Consider the following 18,551-nt stretch of genomic DNA (forward strand, 5'->3'; position numbering starts at 1 on the left):
CTGTGGATATGTGTGGAAGGATGAGTGGAGAAGGGCATCTCTTCCTCCCCTACACCACTGTCTGGCAGATGGGTGGCTGGGCCAGCTCTCCTGCACTCATGCCTTTGGGGATGGCTCACCTGCAACCCCTGAAACCAGGGCCAGCTTGAGATGTTTTCTAGGCATAATATAGGGGCTGCTCTTTTGAGTACTGCAGCTGGTGAGGGGGAGGGCCATCTCTCCCGTGATGCTCAGGTGAGGGCAGAACCAGTTCTGCATAGCCCTCAGACACCAACATGACTCCAGGTGGGGCAGCCTAGACCCCTGATGGCCACCTGTTCTTTGGTGGTAACAGACCCTGACTGCTGTACATCCATGGATACAAACATGGCCCTTGGTGCCAGGCCAGGACTTCACCATGGCTTTAGGCGGCATCACCTGGCTATTCATATCAGGTTGGTCCTTACTCCCCTAGACTTTCCAGTTCTGCCTCTCTTCACTGTGTGTATAAACTTCTGACATTCTTTCTCTAACCTCTGTCCACCATTTATTTGATTATCTTAGTGGCTCCTGGAGCCTCTAAGCGTCTGGGGTCATCTCAGGAGTTACTGTGCCCTGCTCATGTTGGGTGACACCAGGCAGGGGTCATTTCAGGCTTGTTCCCTGCCCAGGCCATGGGTAGGACTTCACATTTCATATTTAATTTTGTTAATTTCAATCTTTTCTCTCTGCCTTTTAGTTAATTTGGCTAATGGTTGGCTAATGGTTCTTTTTTGTGTACAAGTATGTGGTCAGTTTTGGAGAAAGTTCCATGAGATGTTGATAAGAAGGTATATTTCTTTTTGTTTAGGAGAAATGCTCTGTAAATACCTGTTAGGTTTATTTGATTTATGATATCAACTCCAGCATTTTTCATTTAGTTTTTGTCTAAATGATAAATCTATTGGTGAGACTGGGGTATTGAAGTCTCCCACTATCAGTATGTGTGGGTCAATAAGTGATTTAAGCTATGGTAGTGATTCTTTTATGAACTTGATTGACCTTGTATTTGGTGCACAGATATTAAGAATTGCAATATCCTCCTGGTGGATTTTTCCTTTGATGAGTATGTAATGTCCTTTTCTACCACTTCTGAACAGCTTTGGTTTGAAGTCCATTTAGTCAATTTCAAAATGACTGCATCAAATCTCTTCTTAGGCTCTTTTTCTAGGGATATCTTTTCCCATTCTCCTACAGTGAGGTTATATATGTCCTTTATGTTAATGTGTGTCTTGGATGCAGTAGAAAAATGGATTCTGTTTTCACATCCATTCTGTTAGCTTGTTTCTTTTTATTGGAAAAATGTGACTATTGACATTGAGAGTTATTAATGAGCAGTGTTTGTTGAGTCTTATTATATTCTTGTTATTGTTGTGGGTGTTTTTTTCTCCATTTGGTCTACTGGCCTGAAATTATTTATTCTTTGTGTTTTCTTGGTTGTGGTTAGCCTCTTCAAATTGAAATTTTCCTTCTAATGCTTTCTGTGGTGCTGAATTTACACAATGATGCTGCTTAAATGTAGTTTTATCATGAGATGTCTTTATTTATTCAACTATTGTGATTGAAAATTTTACTGTCTGTTGCATTCTGGGCTGACATTAGTGTTTGTAGAATATCTCTCCAGGACCATCTGGCTTTTAGAGTCTCCATTGAAATGTCTGCTGTTATTTTAATAGGTCTACCCTAACATGTTATTTAGTCTTTTTTTCTTTCTGCTTTTAATATTCTTTCTTTCTTTTTTATGGTTATTGTTTTGATTATTATGTAATGTGGTTAAGAAAATTCTGGTTAAGGCTACTTTGTGTTCTGTATGCTTCCTGTAACTTGACAGGCACCTCCTTCTTCAGGTTGGGGATATTTTCTTCTAGGACTTTGTTGAAAATGTTTTCTTTGTCTTTGATGTAGATTTCTTCTCCTTCCTCTATTACTATCATTCATAGATTTAATCTTTTCATAGTGTCCCAGATTTCCTAGATGTGTTGTGCCTAGATACTTTTAGATTTAATATTTTCTTTGACTGAGGTAGCCATCACTTGTATCTTGCCTTCAATGCCTTAGATTGTCTTTTCCTTCTCTTGAATTCTATTGATGAGGCTTGCTTCTGAGTTTCCTATAAAAATTCTTAAATTTTTCATTTCCCATTTTCCCTCAGTTAGCTTGTCTTTATTGATTCTATTTCCACTTGCATGTCTTGAACACTCTTAGTTTGTGTTTTCATAGATTTCTTTAAGGGATTTAGTCACTTTATATTTAAGGAACTCTAAGGCATTCATAAAGGCTATTTTGAAGTTCTTGTCTTGCACTTTGGTCATGTTGCACTTCTCAGGCTTGGTGTTGTAGGGTTGTTGGGTTTCTGTGGAAAAATACTGTCTGGGCTCCTACTGATTCTGATTTTACGCTGGTGTCTAGGCATCTAGATTTGGGATTATTGTAATATTTTTAAGTGCTGAAATCTGGGTTTTTCTTTGTTGGTAGATGTTTTGTTTCTTGTTTCTCTTGCCCTCTCTGGTTCTTAGGAGAGTCTGATAGCTATGGCTCACCTAATAGGGAATGCTTCTGAGTTCCTGCCAGGTTAGGACCACTGGTCCATTCTGGTTAGAATGCATTTCTTGGTATTTGGCAGCTGACACTTAGGGATGGGGAGGGGCTAGAAGTGGGTGGGGTGACTGGATGCACAAGAGGGAGGTAAACAGGGTGTGTCACCAGGATCTACTTAGTCCCCTAAGAATGAGGGCAGAGATGGAAAAGAAGCCTAGCCAGTAGTCTGCTACAGAGCTTATGATTAGACTAGGCAGTTGAATTTGGAGGAGAAAAAGGAGAGTGAATAATTCTCTGGCTGTCATGGCTCTTAGGCTCCCCAAGAATCCCTGAGGAAGTTGCCATCTGTGGCTCAAGGATAAGGTAGTGAGGGAGGCTGTAGGAGAAGATCCACAAGATCTTCTGGACATGAGAGGAAGGGGAGGTAGTCTGCTATAGGGATGGAAATTATACTTGGTCTAATTTGGAGGAGAGGGGGGAAAGTGAATGTCTGAAGATTACTTACCTGACCATACATGTATTAGAAGTATTAAATTATGTGTCTGAAATGGGTACACCAAATGGTGCAGTCATCATATCTCAATAACATTACTTAACATGGCAAGAGTCTGTAAGAAATGCAGACCAAAAATAGGAACTGTATCTTAGCAAGTGTCCTTAGGATAGGTTTTTAAAGTGTAAAATATGTAATTTGATCATTCCCTTGGTTTAACTGAACACTGTATTTTACAGCAGTCAGTGTCAGCATGCCAGTTTGAGTATATTGTAAATCATTGGAAATTTGGATTGGAACATAATTATCTGTTCTGCTTTCATTTCCTGTGATGAAATACACTGACAGCCAGCAACTTAGGTGATATGGAGCTTATTTGTGCTCACAATTCCATTTTATGGTCCATCACTGGAGAGGAGTCCCCCCTGGCAGACACCTGAGACAGCTGATCACATTGCATCCATACTCAAGAGCAAAGAGCAGTACTTGGGGCTCAGTTAACTCTTTATCTACTCTGTGCAGTGTAGGGTTCCAGACTGGGAAATAGAGCCACCCACTGTCAAGTTAGTTTTTCTGACTGCAATTAAAGCAATCAAAGAATGCTTCACAGACCTGCCCAACCACTACCCTAATGTTGACCATCTTGAGGCTCTGCCTAAGTGATTCAAAGTTGTGTCAAGTTGACAATTAGTACTAACCATTATTAATTGAAGTTGAACCTCACTCTGAAGTCGTTCTATTTTAGCTGAAAGTATTATAGGGTTTCTTTTAAACAGCCACTTTATTGAGACATAGCTAGTATACAAAAGATTTGTATATTGAATGTGTATCATTAGTTGGCTTTGAACCATCATACACCTATGAAATCAGTAACATAGTAAAGATAATAAGCATTTTATCACCTCTAAAAATTCCCATCTTTCTCTGATGCCCTTTTAGGGGTATGGCAACAATATCTCACTTGTGTTCTAATCTATTTAGTATTTTACTGTACAATGTAGTTTCATTGCCTGATGGCACTGTGTGGCAGAACTGCTCCCGAGCTTCTTAATCTTAAGTAGCTGAAAGTTTAAGCTCACCGAGTCATGTCTCTTAATTTCCCTTCTCTTCAGACCTTGAAAACAGCTATTCTACCTTCTACACCTGGGAGCTTGGCTTTTATTTTAGATGCTTCACATACGTGGGATTGTGTAGCATTACCCTTATTTCACATAGTGCAATGTGCCTGATCTTAGAAATTGGGATGTCTGCGTGTTGCATAGGATGGGAATAATATTTTCCAAACAGCCCCTCCTTCTCTACTGGGCAAGTGCTATTATTGACTTAGAGTCAAAAGCGAAACCTCCTGAGTGAACAACAGGATTCCTTGCTCTGCTCAAAATGTCTTTTCAGTTTTTTGCCTTCCTTCCAAATATTGATCGAAGGAAGGTTCTATTTCTATGTAGCTTACAATGTGTTAGGGATTGTCAGACGATGATGTTAGAGTTTCAAGGCCGCCTACTGAGATATTGTTGACTGCCTTTATGGAGGTGGAAGTGCAAAGGTCAAGCTGGTAGATTAAAGAAGCAAAGAACTTGCTTTAAAGGTGCAGAGGCTTAGCTCAAACCAGCGCCTCTGGACTTCTAGCTCAGCAGGACAGTAAGCATTGTCACTGTGCATCATGAGGCTCTGCAGTTTAGACACAGGAGCTTGGCTTTCTTTTATGGAATGGGTTGTTTTCTTTTCTTTCCCTTTTCACTTATCACAGCTATTTATTAATTCTTCTGAAGATCACTCCCCTCCATCTGGAATAAGCCTAAGTAAGCTTTCTACCCCCCCAACTGCCTCCCCACCCGAACCCTCAATGTAATATTTTATTAGTTATTTCAGAATTCCAAAAACACATTGATCACACTCAATTCCCATTACTCCCAGGTCCACCTTCCCACTGCCCCTCCCCCATCCCTCCCCCTAGCCCCCCCGGAAAAAAAGAAAAAAGGAAAAAAAATCTATTAAGTTCGATTTGTGCTGCCCATGTACTTATTAGTGCATGTTCAAACTTCAGCAGCTGGCCTCTTGAAGAAAACTGAATGCCTTCTCTGCCCTGCCAGAAGCCATCAATTGTGAAGGGCTACACTTCAGCATCTTTATCACAATTTTAAAGGACTCCTTTCAGTACCTTCATTTCTGGACTGTTTCTTTTTCCTTGGTGGAGGAAGACAGCACAGACGCCTTCAGTGTCTCTCGTTCTCAGTTACGAGTCTGCAGTCATCGACATCACTACAAAAGAAGCTTCTCTCCTCATAGCAGCCCGCAGCAACTCAGATCACAGACATCCCTGTGTTGGGGAGGCACCAAGCTCATCGTGGACACGTACTTGGTTGCTAGGGGTAGCACGGATCGTGGACATCAACCTGGCTTCCAGTGACAGCACTGATTCTGGAAGTCTTTCCAGGAGACTCAATCCATTAAACAAACCATTCTTCATCTCCGTTATCCTGTAATGACTCAGAGTCAAGGCGAGAGTGAGGTTGGGCATAGTGTCAGGGGCACGACCTGCCTGAGCTCCAGGTTGCTGTACACCACCTTGCCCTCTGGACCAGCAAGCCTTGCTGAGTACTCCAGCACAGCCATAGTGTTTGCAGCTCATGGACAGTGCTCCGAGGCCTCATGCTCTCCTTCATAGAGCAGGACCAACAGCTTGAGAAGCAGCAGCAGCAGCAGCAACAACAACAGCAGCAGTTTCTAGTGGTGACGCTGACCTAGCAGGTAACTCTAGGCTAAGGCCGGTTCAATGGTAGCCCCAATCATTGATCTGCTCCTTAGCTGTCACCTGTGGCCACACTCCCATACCTGTTGCACCAAATCTCTAGTTCTGATTATCTCCATGGAGAGACCTGTCCGCTATCAGTTTTTTAAATGGGCTGGTTTCACACGTGCGTTTGATTAACATATTACAGATTACCTCCATTCTTAAGTGAAGTTAGAACAGGAACTCAAGTAGGTACTAAAGCAGAAATCATTGGGGAACTGCTTCCTACTTCATTACTTTTTAATTTTAATTATTTTATTTGTTTACATTCCAGTCGTTGTCCTCCTCCCACACTTCCTCATCTGATTCCTCCTTCCCTTGTCTCCCAGAGGATGCTCTCTCTACCCAGGCCTCCATCTTGCCTGGAGCCTCAAGGCTTTCAAGGATTAAGCACACTTTCTGAGGACAGACCAGGTAGACCTCTGCTATGTATGTGCCAGGGGCCTTAGTGTATGCTCCTGATTGATGGATCAGTCCCAGGGAGCTTCCTACCATTTTAGATAGCTTTTATAGTTTAGGACTACCTGCCCAGGGAGTGGTGACTCCCACAGTGGGTTGGTTCCTCCATCAATTAGCAACCAAGCTAATCTCCCAGAGGCCTGTCTGATCTCATCTCTGAGGCTTTCCTCTCAGATGACTTTAGGCCGTTTTAAGTTGACAGTTTAAGTAACTAGGACTGAATTTTAACACATCAGTGCTTTATCTCAAGGTCTCTGCCATTTCCTGGTGACTCTAATATCATGTCCCTACATTTTGTTGAGGCATAGTTTGACTTTTTTGATCAATCATGGGCAGTTATTTTTGCTGCATTACAGTTTGGCGTATGTTGTTGATGAGTGGTCCAAGTTTTTGTTGTACCATTGTTTCACATTTCTGCTGAATCATGATTTTTTTTTTAAACTTTCAAAAGTTCCATATGCTTAATTGTGTGTGCTTGTGTGCTTTAGCAGCTGCCAAGGCATGTGTGTGCAGATCACAGGACAATTTGAAGGAATAGGAAGGAGGGGGCGTTAGAAAAAAGATAAATTTTATTTTAGTTAAAATTTCAAAAAATTTGAAAAGAAGTCAGTATTGCTTGGGGGAAATAAAGTGTCTCTGAAGACCTGATATGTCCTGACGCAAGGTGCAGCTTCTGCCTCATGGTTAAGTATCCTCTAGGTTTTCCTGTTTTTAGGAATTCAAGACTTGAGACAGTTACTTATCTCTGTGCTTTTAGCTTTTCTTAAATAATATGGGCTTACCTGCAGAAGTAAACAAGAATTCAAAAAACAGCTTACATAGAATAAAAGGCACCAGGACATTATTCTATTTTGATGCCTCATGAACTCAAATGAAAATAATAAAATAAAATGAAATACAGTGAAATAAAAAATTTTAAGCAAAATAATTTTAGAAAACATTTGAAATGTCAATAAATAAAATAACCAATAAAAATGAAAAAATGTTTCTTATAATAAGAATTAAATATCTAACAAATTGCTTACTTTAGATTTGTTAGTTAAAAAAGTCATCCCAGGCCTATTTTTGATCACTGCTAGATATTTATAAGTTCTGTGTGTTTTAGATGCACTTTTGATGTTTTCATTTGAATACAAATGTTTGATTATAAAAAAGATATTATGTGTTTACAAAATCTTCCTTAAATAACAAAGATTTATGCTTTAAAAGATAATTAATTTGGGCTGGAGAGATGGCTCAGTGGTTAAGAGCACTGACTGTTCTTCCAGAGGTCCTGATTTCAATTCCCAGCAACCACATGGTGGCTCACAACCATCTGTGATGGAATCTGATGCTCTCTTCTAGTGTGTCTGAAGATAGCTACAGTGTACTGATATAAATAAAATAAATCTTAAAAAAAAAGATAATTAATTTTAGTTTCTCTTGTGTTTGTTGGGCTTCGTACTGCTATTTGCTGCTGGAAGACTTGGCAGGCAGCAACAGCCATAGCCAGGTCAACTTCGGTAAATGGGAGTCTTTGTTGTTAAGTCCTTGCACAATGTCTATCTATAACAACATAACTAATATGTTTATGGGCCTATTGGGCAATAACATAGATGAATGAGGGGAAGAGGTTGACTGATATTAATAAAATGGCTATCCTGTCTGCATGGGCACTTGATTCCTTCCCCATAGAAGTCACTCTTTGAATAGTTACATGGGAGGCATATTATTTTCATGTTTTACCAATTGGGAGTGATATAACCACGTATCTCTTCCATGGATGTCTTTCTCATCATATTTCTCCCACATTCTGTGATTACAGCACATGAATACAGCCTACGGTATATAAACTCACATCTGGCTAATCTTCTTCTATGAAAATGAATAAACTTGCACACTGCCTAAAGTTCTGCCCACTGTGAAGACTTCAACTGTGAAGATTACCAGAAGAAACTAGAATATTGTAGTTATCCACTTTCAGGTGATCCCTGCATGTAATACAGAACCATGGGTAAATCAGGCCCTAGGCTCCTCTTCCTTACAGATTATAGAACATATTCCTTAGGTCACAGATGTCCATGTTTGGGGACAGAAGGCACTACAACACGAATAGAACCATGGACACTTGGGAAACTTCTTCACATAATTGGTTTGTGCTTTCAAAACGTGCTTGCACCTAGTCACATATACACCATTCCCATTTGATGATGGCTTGCTGTTAGGCAGCCCTGACATGATGGTTTGATAGGGCAGAGAACACTCATAATAAGGAGGTCAAGTTGCATAGAAACTGGGTGACCCATTGTGAAATGTTTACTTTTTATTTTACATAAGCCTGCTAGCAGACCATGAGTTGCCTCTAAAAGTAGACTATTCTAATGAAGATAGCAAGCACTCCCTTCAGAATCCTGAGGGCCTGATTTACCCATGGTTCTGCATTACATCTGGGTCTCACTGATGGAGGACTGTAAAAAGCTCTGTACTGGCAGATTTTGCGTGTCAACTTGACACAAGCTAGAGTCATCAGGAGGACCCTCAGTTGACAAAATGCCTCTATGAGATCCAGCTATACGGCATTTTCTCAATTAATGATCAGCTGGAGAGGGATTGGCCCGTGATGGGTGGTGCCATCCTAAGATAGTATCCTGAGTTCTATAAGGAGGCTGAGGAAGCCATGGGAAGCAAGCCAATAAGAAGCACCCCTCCATGGTATCTGCATCAACTCCTGCCTCCAGGATCCTGCCCTATTTGAGTTCCTGTCCCAACTTTCTCAATAAAAATCAGCCATATGGAAGTTTTAACTGAATAACTCCTTTTCTCCTCAACTTGCTTTTTGTTTATGGTGTTTTGTTGCAGCAATAGAAACCCTAACTAAGACAAGTACCAAACAACATTTATTTCTACATTTGACACCTTAACTATAATTGGGTCTGGTGATTCTCATGGCTTAAGTTCTCATAGCAGCCTGAACCTGGTAAAGAGCCTTCTTCTGCTTCAAGACCCATTCGAAACTAATGCTTTGGAGAAACATAACTCGAGTGCAGTTGGTGTAAGCCAAAAATACCAATCAGTAATAATACCTATTAAAAAGTTTGATGTAGTATATTACACATGGATACTTATGATCATACCCAGCCTGTCCCTCTTCTCCATTCCTTAGCTCTCTCCTGGATGTCTTGCAAGTTAAGCAGGGTTAGGAGACTCACCCTTTTTTGATGAGCCATGGTTGTTGATGTTTAACGCCCATTCTTCCTGCTGTTTCATGATCATGGGCTCCACATTTTCCAGGTATCAGTACTTCCTACATCAATGCACATGAGTACTCTAAAGAGGGAAATCCACTAACCAGAGCTGGGGGTAATATACATGCAAGCTGGGGGTAGGATCATGCTTGCTGTGATAACCAATTACAGTTTCAAGTTTTATTCTTTTGTTTGCTTTTGTTTTTTGTTTTTGTAACCACAGCATTATCTAACCATTAATGATGACTGCTATATTTATAATCGCATCTTGGTTATTCTGAGCCTCTTTATATTCTGAGCCTCCATTTTCTAATCTGTAAAGTAGAAATAATAGTGCTTAGTGCAAAGCACACCCGATTGCTTTATCTGCTTTTCTTGCTTGCTTGCCCACTTAATTCCAAGAAATTCTTGTGCTTTCAATCTATGGGCATGTTTTTTTTCTAGCAGAAACGAACCAAATAGAGGGCACCCCAACTAGTGTAGGGCTAGTATTTCTTCAGTTCAGTTCCAGAATTGGTTCAGAGCATCTTTCTCAATAAGCATAGGTCTATGATATATCCTCTTTACCACTTACGAAAGAAGAGAGTATGGGTATCAATATACAGAACCAAAGAGTTTATTTAGCATTGTCCTTTTCCTATTATACCATCCAATGAGCACTCTCTTTTTCTCTGCCTAAGGTTGTTTGAATCACATGCAAACAAATGTCCTGACCAATGCCTGTACCTTGCAGTTATTACAAGGCTTAAATAAAGCAATGCATTCAAGTGCCTGCCACATTACAAAGGCTCCAAACAAGACTGTTATTATGGCTGAGGTGGGTTGCTAGAGGCCTATATTCGTGAGCACAATATCGTGCTCATTCGTGGGTCTCAATCCTTTAGGTAACCTTAAGATTTGATGAGCTCATAAACTGAGACCATATTATTTTGGGCCCCACAGAACTTTCTCCACCTGGCTACATGTAGCTGCTTTGGCCTTCAATGCCTTGGAGGGACTTCAAATGAAACAGCTATTTGGAAACGTTTATTGTATATGCTTCAGGGATGTTGTCTACAGCTTCCTTCAGAACCCCACCTACAAAGACACATTAAGACATTTTTCTCAGACTTGTGAGGGAAGGCAAAGTTGGCTTTCCCTACAGTGATAATTTTCCATTGTTTTATATTAGCATCAAAGATGACTGAACTCACAGAGGTTGGAGTCATAGCTCTAAGCACACTTTCTGCTATTTTATTTTAAAAATTCATGTGACTTTTAAAAAATCATATTCTTCATGATTACAGCCATTTTTATTTTTTATGGACATTTTAAATCCTGCATCAAGCCATGTGTTGATTATTTCCAATGTTGATGTAAAATCTGTGGCTCCTTTTTTGATGAGAATAAAGTGTAGAGGCTACAGTTGAATTTTAGCCACTATCTAATTGCTCTTTCCTTTCTCAGACCATGAGTTTATCTTTAGCTTTTTTTTTTTTATGGCATATTTTCTTATGAATGTCTCAAGTACTTTGTATAAATTATATGTTATAAATAAATAAAAAGCATTCCTATAGCCATAAAAAAAAACAATTGACAAGCTTGAAATCATATTCCTTGAGGCACAGGATACATGCTTGGTTTCCTATTAATAGCTCTCCTATGTCCAATGGTAGTGAAACTACTTTGATAGAAAAGAAGTGCTTAAAATTTTAACAAGAACAAAACACAAAAAGTTATAGTTTATGCTGTCTGTGAAAACCCCAAACCCAAAGTCCTATCCTTAAGAGAAAAAAACATCAATATCAGTGTCAGAAGACAGACTTGAATCAGCATTTGAGAGAACAGGTCTCTCTTTTTTAAACTAAAGATAATAGGAAAATATACTTTGTTGACAGAAGAACTCATTGTAGCATCAACTTCACACAGAAAATATGCAATAGCAATAGTTTTACTAGGAACAATTGACTGTGAATGAATTGGCCTTTTGACTCTTTAGAGGCACTGAACAATTTACAGTTGCATAAAGAGGACTAAAAATTCATAGAATGTAAGTTCCTTGGTTCTTTATCTCAAGCAAGTACAACCATTGTTGTCCCCAAATCCTGGACCTTATCTTGTCTATTTCCTGTTAAAGCCACAGGCTCTCTAACTTGTATCTATCTTCCCATGACAAGAATTTTGCTTTGTGCTGAAGGCCACTTTTTTGTTGTCTACATCTCTGCTTCATCAAATAAATTCTACATTGTTGTTTAAAGCAAGAATTCTCAAAACAGAAAGCACCTGGAAGGTCTTTTCTCCCACTGAAGAACATACACTAAGTTTTGAAAGTTGGGTACTTATTGTGGTTTGAATGAGAAATGTCCCCCACAGGCTCATGGTTTAGCACACTTTGTGATGCCGTTTGGGAAAGTTGTGTGACTTTTAGGTCTTGGAGCCTTGCTGGGGGAAATGTTACTGAGGGTGGCCTTTGAGGGTTTATGACGTCCCCCTACTTCTAGTCTGTGCTCTACTGTCTGCATTTGGTTGAAGATGGGATTCTTCAGCTTCCAGTGCCCACAGCTGCATACTTCCCCTGCTATTAAGGACTCTCCCTTGGATCCATAAACCAAAATAAACTCCTTCTTCTCTAAGTTGCTATTGGTCCCAGTAATTTGTCATAGCAACAATAGTAACTAACGCAGATACATTTCCAAAGAGACTACCTGTGGTTTCTAACAGTGTTCTACAAACATTTTGCATAGGAGCAAGAAGAAAGATTTTAGATGTACTATGGCATAGTAGGGTAACACTAAGGCTGATAATAACTGTATGCCTAAAATTAGCTACTAGAGAGGATTTTTAACATTCTCCAGACAAAGAAATGATAAGTGTTTCAGCTGATATGCCATTGTTTTAACTGATCATTTCATGTTATATAAATGTGTTAAAATATTATTTTATATATACTTCGTGAGTATATGCAGTTTAATACGTCACTAAAAGTAAGAATGTTTATCTAGGCATGGTCTTGCATGAGATAGGAAGATTTGCTACAAGTTTAGAACCAGTTTGTTCTACACAGTGAGCTCTAAGCCTGCTGGAGTGGTAGTAGCAACACTGACTCAAAAAGCCAAAAAATAAATAAAAACTTATAAAGATATTTTGTAATTTAAAGAATTAAGAGCCACTACACAAGGGATTGATCACCTTGCATAATTATGTATACTATATGATCATCCAAGTGGGGGCATATTGTCTCATGGTTGAGAGTGTGTGTTTCCAAGTCAGAAATGCCTGGGGGAGTTGTATGATCTGTTCTAAGAATCAAGACCTTCTCCAAGATCTCTTTTCTGGTAAAAGGGATTATAACATATTGTAGAGATTAAACAAGATGTTTGAACCATAGCAAAGACTCAGTGAATACAGGTATTCTCTTTAATAGAGGAAATCTAGGATCATTTAAGAGACTGTATTTACTCATCACAATTGTTTCTCATTTTAAACATTTTTATTTCTCAAAATGTAGTAAACTGCCTTTAGGATTTTTAAAATTAATTCAATTTTCATGATAGAGTAATATTACTCAACATTTTGGAATATAATGGAACAATATTAAGGGAAAACCAAGTTGGGGATATAGCCAGGCTCAAAAATCCTGAACTCATTGGAAAGTCTGTTAGGTGTTTCTCTGAAACATTCTCTTGTCTCTTGACACTTCCTTCCATCAGTGTTCCTATCATTTGAGAATACACATGTGCATGCACACAAATAACCTTTTCGAAATATCATCTCCTAGGCATTAGAAATACTTCTTTGTTACATAGTCTGAATTCACCTTCTCATTCCCCTGATTTAATTTTTGAATCTATCATCATCAAAGGAAGATAATCCACTGTCAGAGTTGATGTCACTTGTTCGTTTAAACTATTTGAAATATAGCTTTTCCCCTGGTTTTATTGTATCTAAGAGTCATTTTAAAAGACTTTTTTGGCTTCATCAATGAATATCAACACCTGTTCATGATGCTGAAGTTGCCAAATGTATGCCTCAGTGCTTGAGTGATCACTCAAATTGTGGTCCAAGCTCTTGTTTTCAATTGGAAAAACACTTCTGAGACAAAACATATATATATATATATATATATATATATATATATATATATATATATATGATGAAAAGTATATTTTTGTCTTAGGAAGAAAAATAAGCTACAGTGTGCTAGAAGGTTCTAGATTGACTACCTGCAGGATTGTATATTACTTATTTATTATTGTATTTCATGTACATGTTTAGGCTGAATGTTTTTCTGTGTACTACATATGTGCCTTGTACCTGTAGAGTCCAGAAGAAGAAGGACATGGAATCCCCTGGAACAGAAGTTAAAGATAGTTGTGAACTGCTATGTGGGTGCTGGGAATTGAACCCAGGTACTCTGGAAGAGCATCCAGTACTCGTAACTAACAAGCCATCCTCCATTCTAGCTCCCATGGATTGCATAGTTTTTTTTTTTTTTAAGGTAAAGTGAGGGACAAGATTATATTTAGATAAAATTGGGACTAATGTGTGCTGTAAAGGGATACTGGATTCTTGATTCCAAGTCCCTAATATACCAGAACAGAAGGTTACAATCTAGAGGGATGCAAGCCTTGGCCAAAGTTCTCCAACAGTTTGACCACTTTTTATCCATCCCTGAGACAGGGTTAGACCAGGTTGTGACAGGTAAAGGAACTGAGCATGAGGCAGCTGATTCATGCAAACTGACAAATTGTTTCTCTCCCGCTTCCCCACAGCTATTCTGCTCCCAGGCCTGTCTTTTGTACCTCTTTCCTGAGGGATTTGCCCCTTGCTTTACTGTGATAACACTTCTGCTTAGTCATCGAGTGGCATTTCCAAAAAATGCGTTTTCTACAGGTTAATTGCTATTCTCTGGTGGAAAATAGCTGATGCCTGAGTGAATCTTGAAAATGCTGCACTGAACAAACATATAAGATAATTTCCTGCAAGACTTCTCAGAGCCTTTATGATGCTAATGTGCAGTGTTGAGTGTCTAGGGGAACATAAAGAACCTAGACTATGTTTTCAGACTTACTTGACCATGAACAGCCTTTAACCAATTTTTCTCCAATTCTGGTATCTGGCAGCAAATAAAGCTAAAATTATTATCTGACCAGAGGCATTTACTGTTTAGTGAAATATACTTACTCAAGGAAGTATATCCTCGCCCTTTTGACTTTTTCTTCATCTTCTTAGGCTATAAGATTGTGGGTTTGGTTTGTTTTCTTTTGTTTTTAGTCAGGTTTTTGTTTTTCACAATTTCCTGCTTACATACAATGCACTCTGATGATATTCATCCCATTATTATCTTTTCTCACCCCTCTCCCACTCCTATTAATTCTCTTCTCTCCACCTAGTCTGCTAGAGTCTTCCTTCCTTCTTGTGAAATTTTTGGTTTGTTTCTTTGGTTTTGGTGTCAGTACAGGTGTTGTACAGGTGGTGCAGCTGTTGGTTTTGGTGACTGTACAGGTGTTGTACAGGTGGACACAGCTGCTGTATGTCTGTGACACCAATGGCCATGTCATATCCAGAAGGCAGCATCTTTTATAAGTTTCATAGTATTATTTTTCCCTGTTATCTAGCTTTCAGAGTGGAAACCTCCCACCTTCTGGGATGTTCCCTGGACCTCAGAGTAGATGACATAGATGTCTCACTTAGGGTTGAGCACTGAGCAGCCCTTCCCTCTTAGTGATTTGATCAGTTATGAGTCCCTGTGTTGACTATTGCCCACTACCAAAGAAGCTTCTCTGACTAAGGCTGAGAGCTACACAGTATATGACTAAAAGCATAACTATTTAGAAGGTAGTTTAACTACGTGTCTATTTAACAAAATATCAGCAGTGTGGTTTGTGAGCTCCCTAGGTATAGATCTTTGACCAATTTTACAGTACCAGTTATATATTCCCTCTAGTGGAGTAGGCTTGGGGAATGAGGGATCTTTAGACCAGTGTCAGTTACATTTGAAGCAGTCAACACCTTCCCCAGTGCCATGTACAGTTCTGGCTGATAGTGTAATGTCTGACTATGTTCATTAAATGATTCCACATTAAAAACTTGTACATCTTGTTAGGCTTACTTTCTGTGGGTAGAATTTGAGCTACCAGTGACAACCACATCAATCTATCCACTTTGTGGTTATTGATCCTAAAGTCTTGGGAAAAGAATTTATAAGAAAAGTTGATAAAAATATTCAGAGAAATGAATTGAGATAGGCTTTCCCTTCCATTAATCCCTAAAGAAAATTCAATGTTTACTAACTTTGTATGATTTGTGGAAGAAGAATCTGGACAACAAATAAGACCGGAGAAGCAGAAAATGGAGAAGGTATATAGAAAAGAGCTGAGATTTTGAAGGACTCTTCTAAAAGAAGAGTAGAAAAAAAAAAAAAGAAGCAGCTGTCTGTGAGTGGGGGATAAAGGAGATATTTTCTGTGTAACCCACCCAGACACCCTGATGTTTTGAAGGTGGACTTAAACTTACGATGCTTTCTTCTGCTCCTAAGTGCCACGGTTACACACATACGCCCTAGATCCGACTCCAGTATGCTTTCAAAATTTGATGAAGGGCCATGGAAAACCCGGCAATGTTTTCCTATGTATTTTATGCCCCTATTGGATATCCCTACAGAGACTGGGTTTAGGAGGACGTAACACTATTTGAGTTACCAACAAAAATGAAAAGGAAGAGAGAAAAATAGATTCTTGGCAAGGCTGTGTGTGAGTCTCCTGAGAATGAGACCACCTTTCCTTGGGAAACAACTGCTTACAGTTTTCATTATCTATTCCTACCTTGCGCTGTCACAGTCTATACAAAAAGGGAATCATGTGGTTGGCTTTATTCATGTTTCTATAAGCTCATTTTTTCAATATTTATGCACTATTGACAAAAGGTAATAGAAAGTTATTCGACATGTGCATACATCTCTATATGGAAACAGAAAGTATAACAATTCTATGCCTTCAGAATCATAACAAACCTCCTTAACCAGGGACAGTTTTTAGCAGAATGAATCAACTGAAACCTAGAATGCACTTTTGATTTAGAAAAAGGTCGCTAGAAAAGCAGCATTAAGGAGCCAGAAATGTGAGAATTAATTGAAGAGGAGCTAAGGTCTACAAAGGATCTTTTAAAGGGAAGACGGGAAATAGAAAGAAGGAGCTGTCTTCGGGTGGACTATTACTAGGTTTCTCTCACAAAAGGATTTCATAGGATTCTGAATAATCGTACGTCAATAAATTATTTTGATGGTCTCAACTGAACTTCTCACAGATATTCCTGTTCTTGATCTAAGTATAGGTGCCATGTTCATCTAGAGAAGCAGGATGCTCTAAGCTTGGAGATGGCCAGAAGGCTCCCAATTGCACTTGTAAAGAGGCATTGATAGGAATTTGCCCATTTTAGGTCTTGGGAGAACTTGGTACCTGGCACTTTCTTCTTCCTCTGACAACACACTTGACTTTCTTCTTTATTATAATAAGGAGATTTTCCTAAGAGTAGAAGGGTTCAAGATCCAATTAGATAGAGATGAGGAAAATGATCTGAATCAATGGGAGGAGAGGACCTCAGCCCTGTGAAGGTTCTGTGCCCCAGTGTAGGGGAATGCCAGGGCCAATAAGCAGGAGAGGGTGGGGTGGCAGGCATGGGGAGTGGGGAGGCAGCTGGGGTTTGTTTTTGTTGTTTTTGTTTGTTTCTTTGTTTTTTAGAGGGGAAACTGGGAAGGGAGAAATTTACATGTAAATAAAGAAAATATCTAATAAAAAAACAAAAACAAAACAAAAACAAAAACAAAAACAAAAAAACAAAAAAAGGAAAATGATCTGAGAAGACTATAACTCAGAGTTTGAAGTTTGAATCAGCTCTACTGACATGTATTTTCTGGCTTGGATTAGTACATATTTGTACATATTTGGGTTAATTATAACATTTCTTTGCATATGTACAGTGCATTTTGGTCATACATTCCATTATTCTTATTTGTCTCCCTACAACATCCATGATCTGCTTCCCTACTTTAGGTAGTCCCCCATTCTCTTTCTAGTTTTTGGGGGTGTAGGTGGCCTTATGGATTCCAATAGGTTTATTTTAGGTGAAGAGAGTGTGACAGGACCACTGTACCATTGGCTACACCACTTAAAAAAAAGTCTCTTCCTCTCTCAACAACCACAAACTCCAAATAAATCTTCATAGAGGGTTGGGACCTCATGAACCCTTCTTCACACCCTGGCAGCATGTTGACAGGCCCTGTCTTGTCTAGGTCTTGTACAAAGGATCCCACAGGCAGTGAGTTCAAGAGTGCAATGAGCATGTTATGCCCAGAATGCACCATTCCAGAACACTGCAGCCAGTCCTCTACCTCTCATATTATTCTCACCCCTCTGCATTATTCTCTGAACTTTAGAGCTAATGGTATAAAAACTCGATTTATAGCTGAGCATCCAATGATTCTTCTCAGCACTGTGGCTAGTTATGAGTCATTGTTGCTGCTGCTCACTGCGAAAAAGAAGTCATTCTGACAAAATCTGACCATAGCATTAATATATAAGCATAGACATAGCTCTTTATAAGGCAACTTGATGGGTATATCGTGTCTGTTTAGCAAAACAACAGAATGAAGCTTCCTCACCAGGACCCATGACATCCCCAGTCAGAATTTTGGCCAGGTTTACAAGTTTACAGTACCAGATATAGAATGGCCCTAAAACCCAAACCAGGAAGTGATTGATTACTCCCATAGTGCATTTGCCACCATTGCACTAGTGAGCACACCTTACCTGGCTGATCTCCCACAGAATTTTCCCAGCATCAAAGAAAGGTGTAGCAGCCAGGGTCCATTTGACATTTCTTAAGCTGCTATGATGGACCAAGTGGTGGGGCTAAAAGTCTAAATGAGTGTTCCACCTTAAAAAGACAGGAGGAGAGATGAAATAAGAAAGAGAGAGAGAGAGAGAGAGAGAGAGAGAGAGAGAGAGAGAGAGAGAGAGAGAGGATTAAAGAAAAAGATGAGATACTGGAA

The sequence above is a fragment of the Mastomys coucha genome, unplaced genomic scaffold (assembly GCF_008632895.1).
Source record: "Mastomys coucha isolate ucsf_1 unplaced genomic scaffold, UCSF_Mcou_1 pScaffold7, whole genome shotgun sequence".
NCBI lineage: Eukaryota > Metazoa > Chordata > Mammalia > Rodentia > Muridae > Mastomys > Mastomys coucha.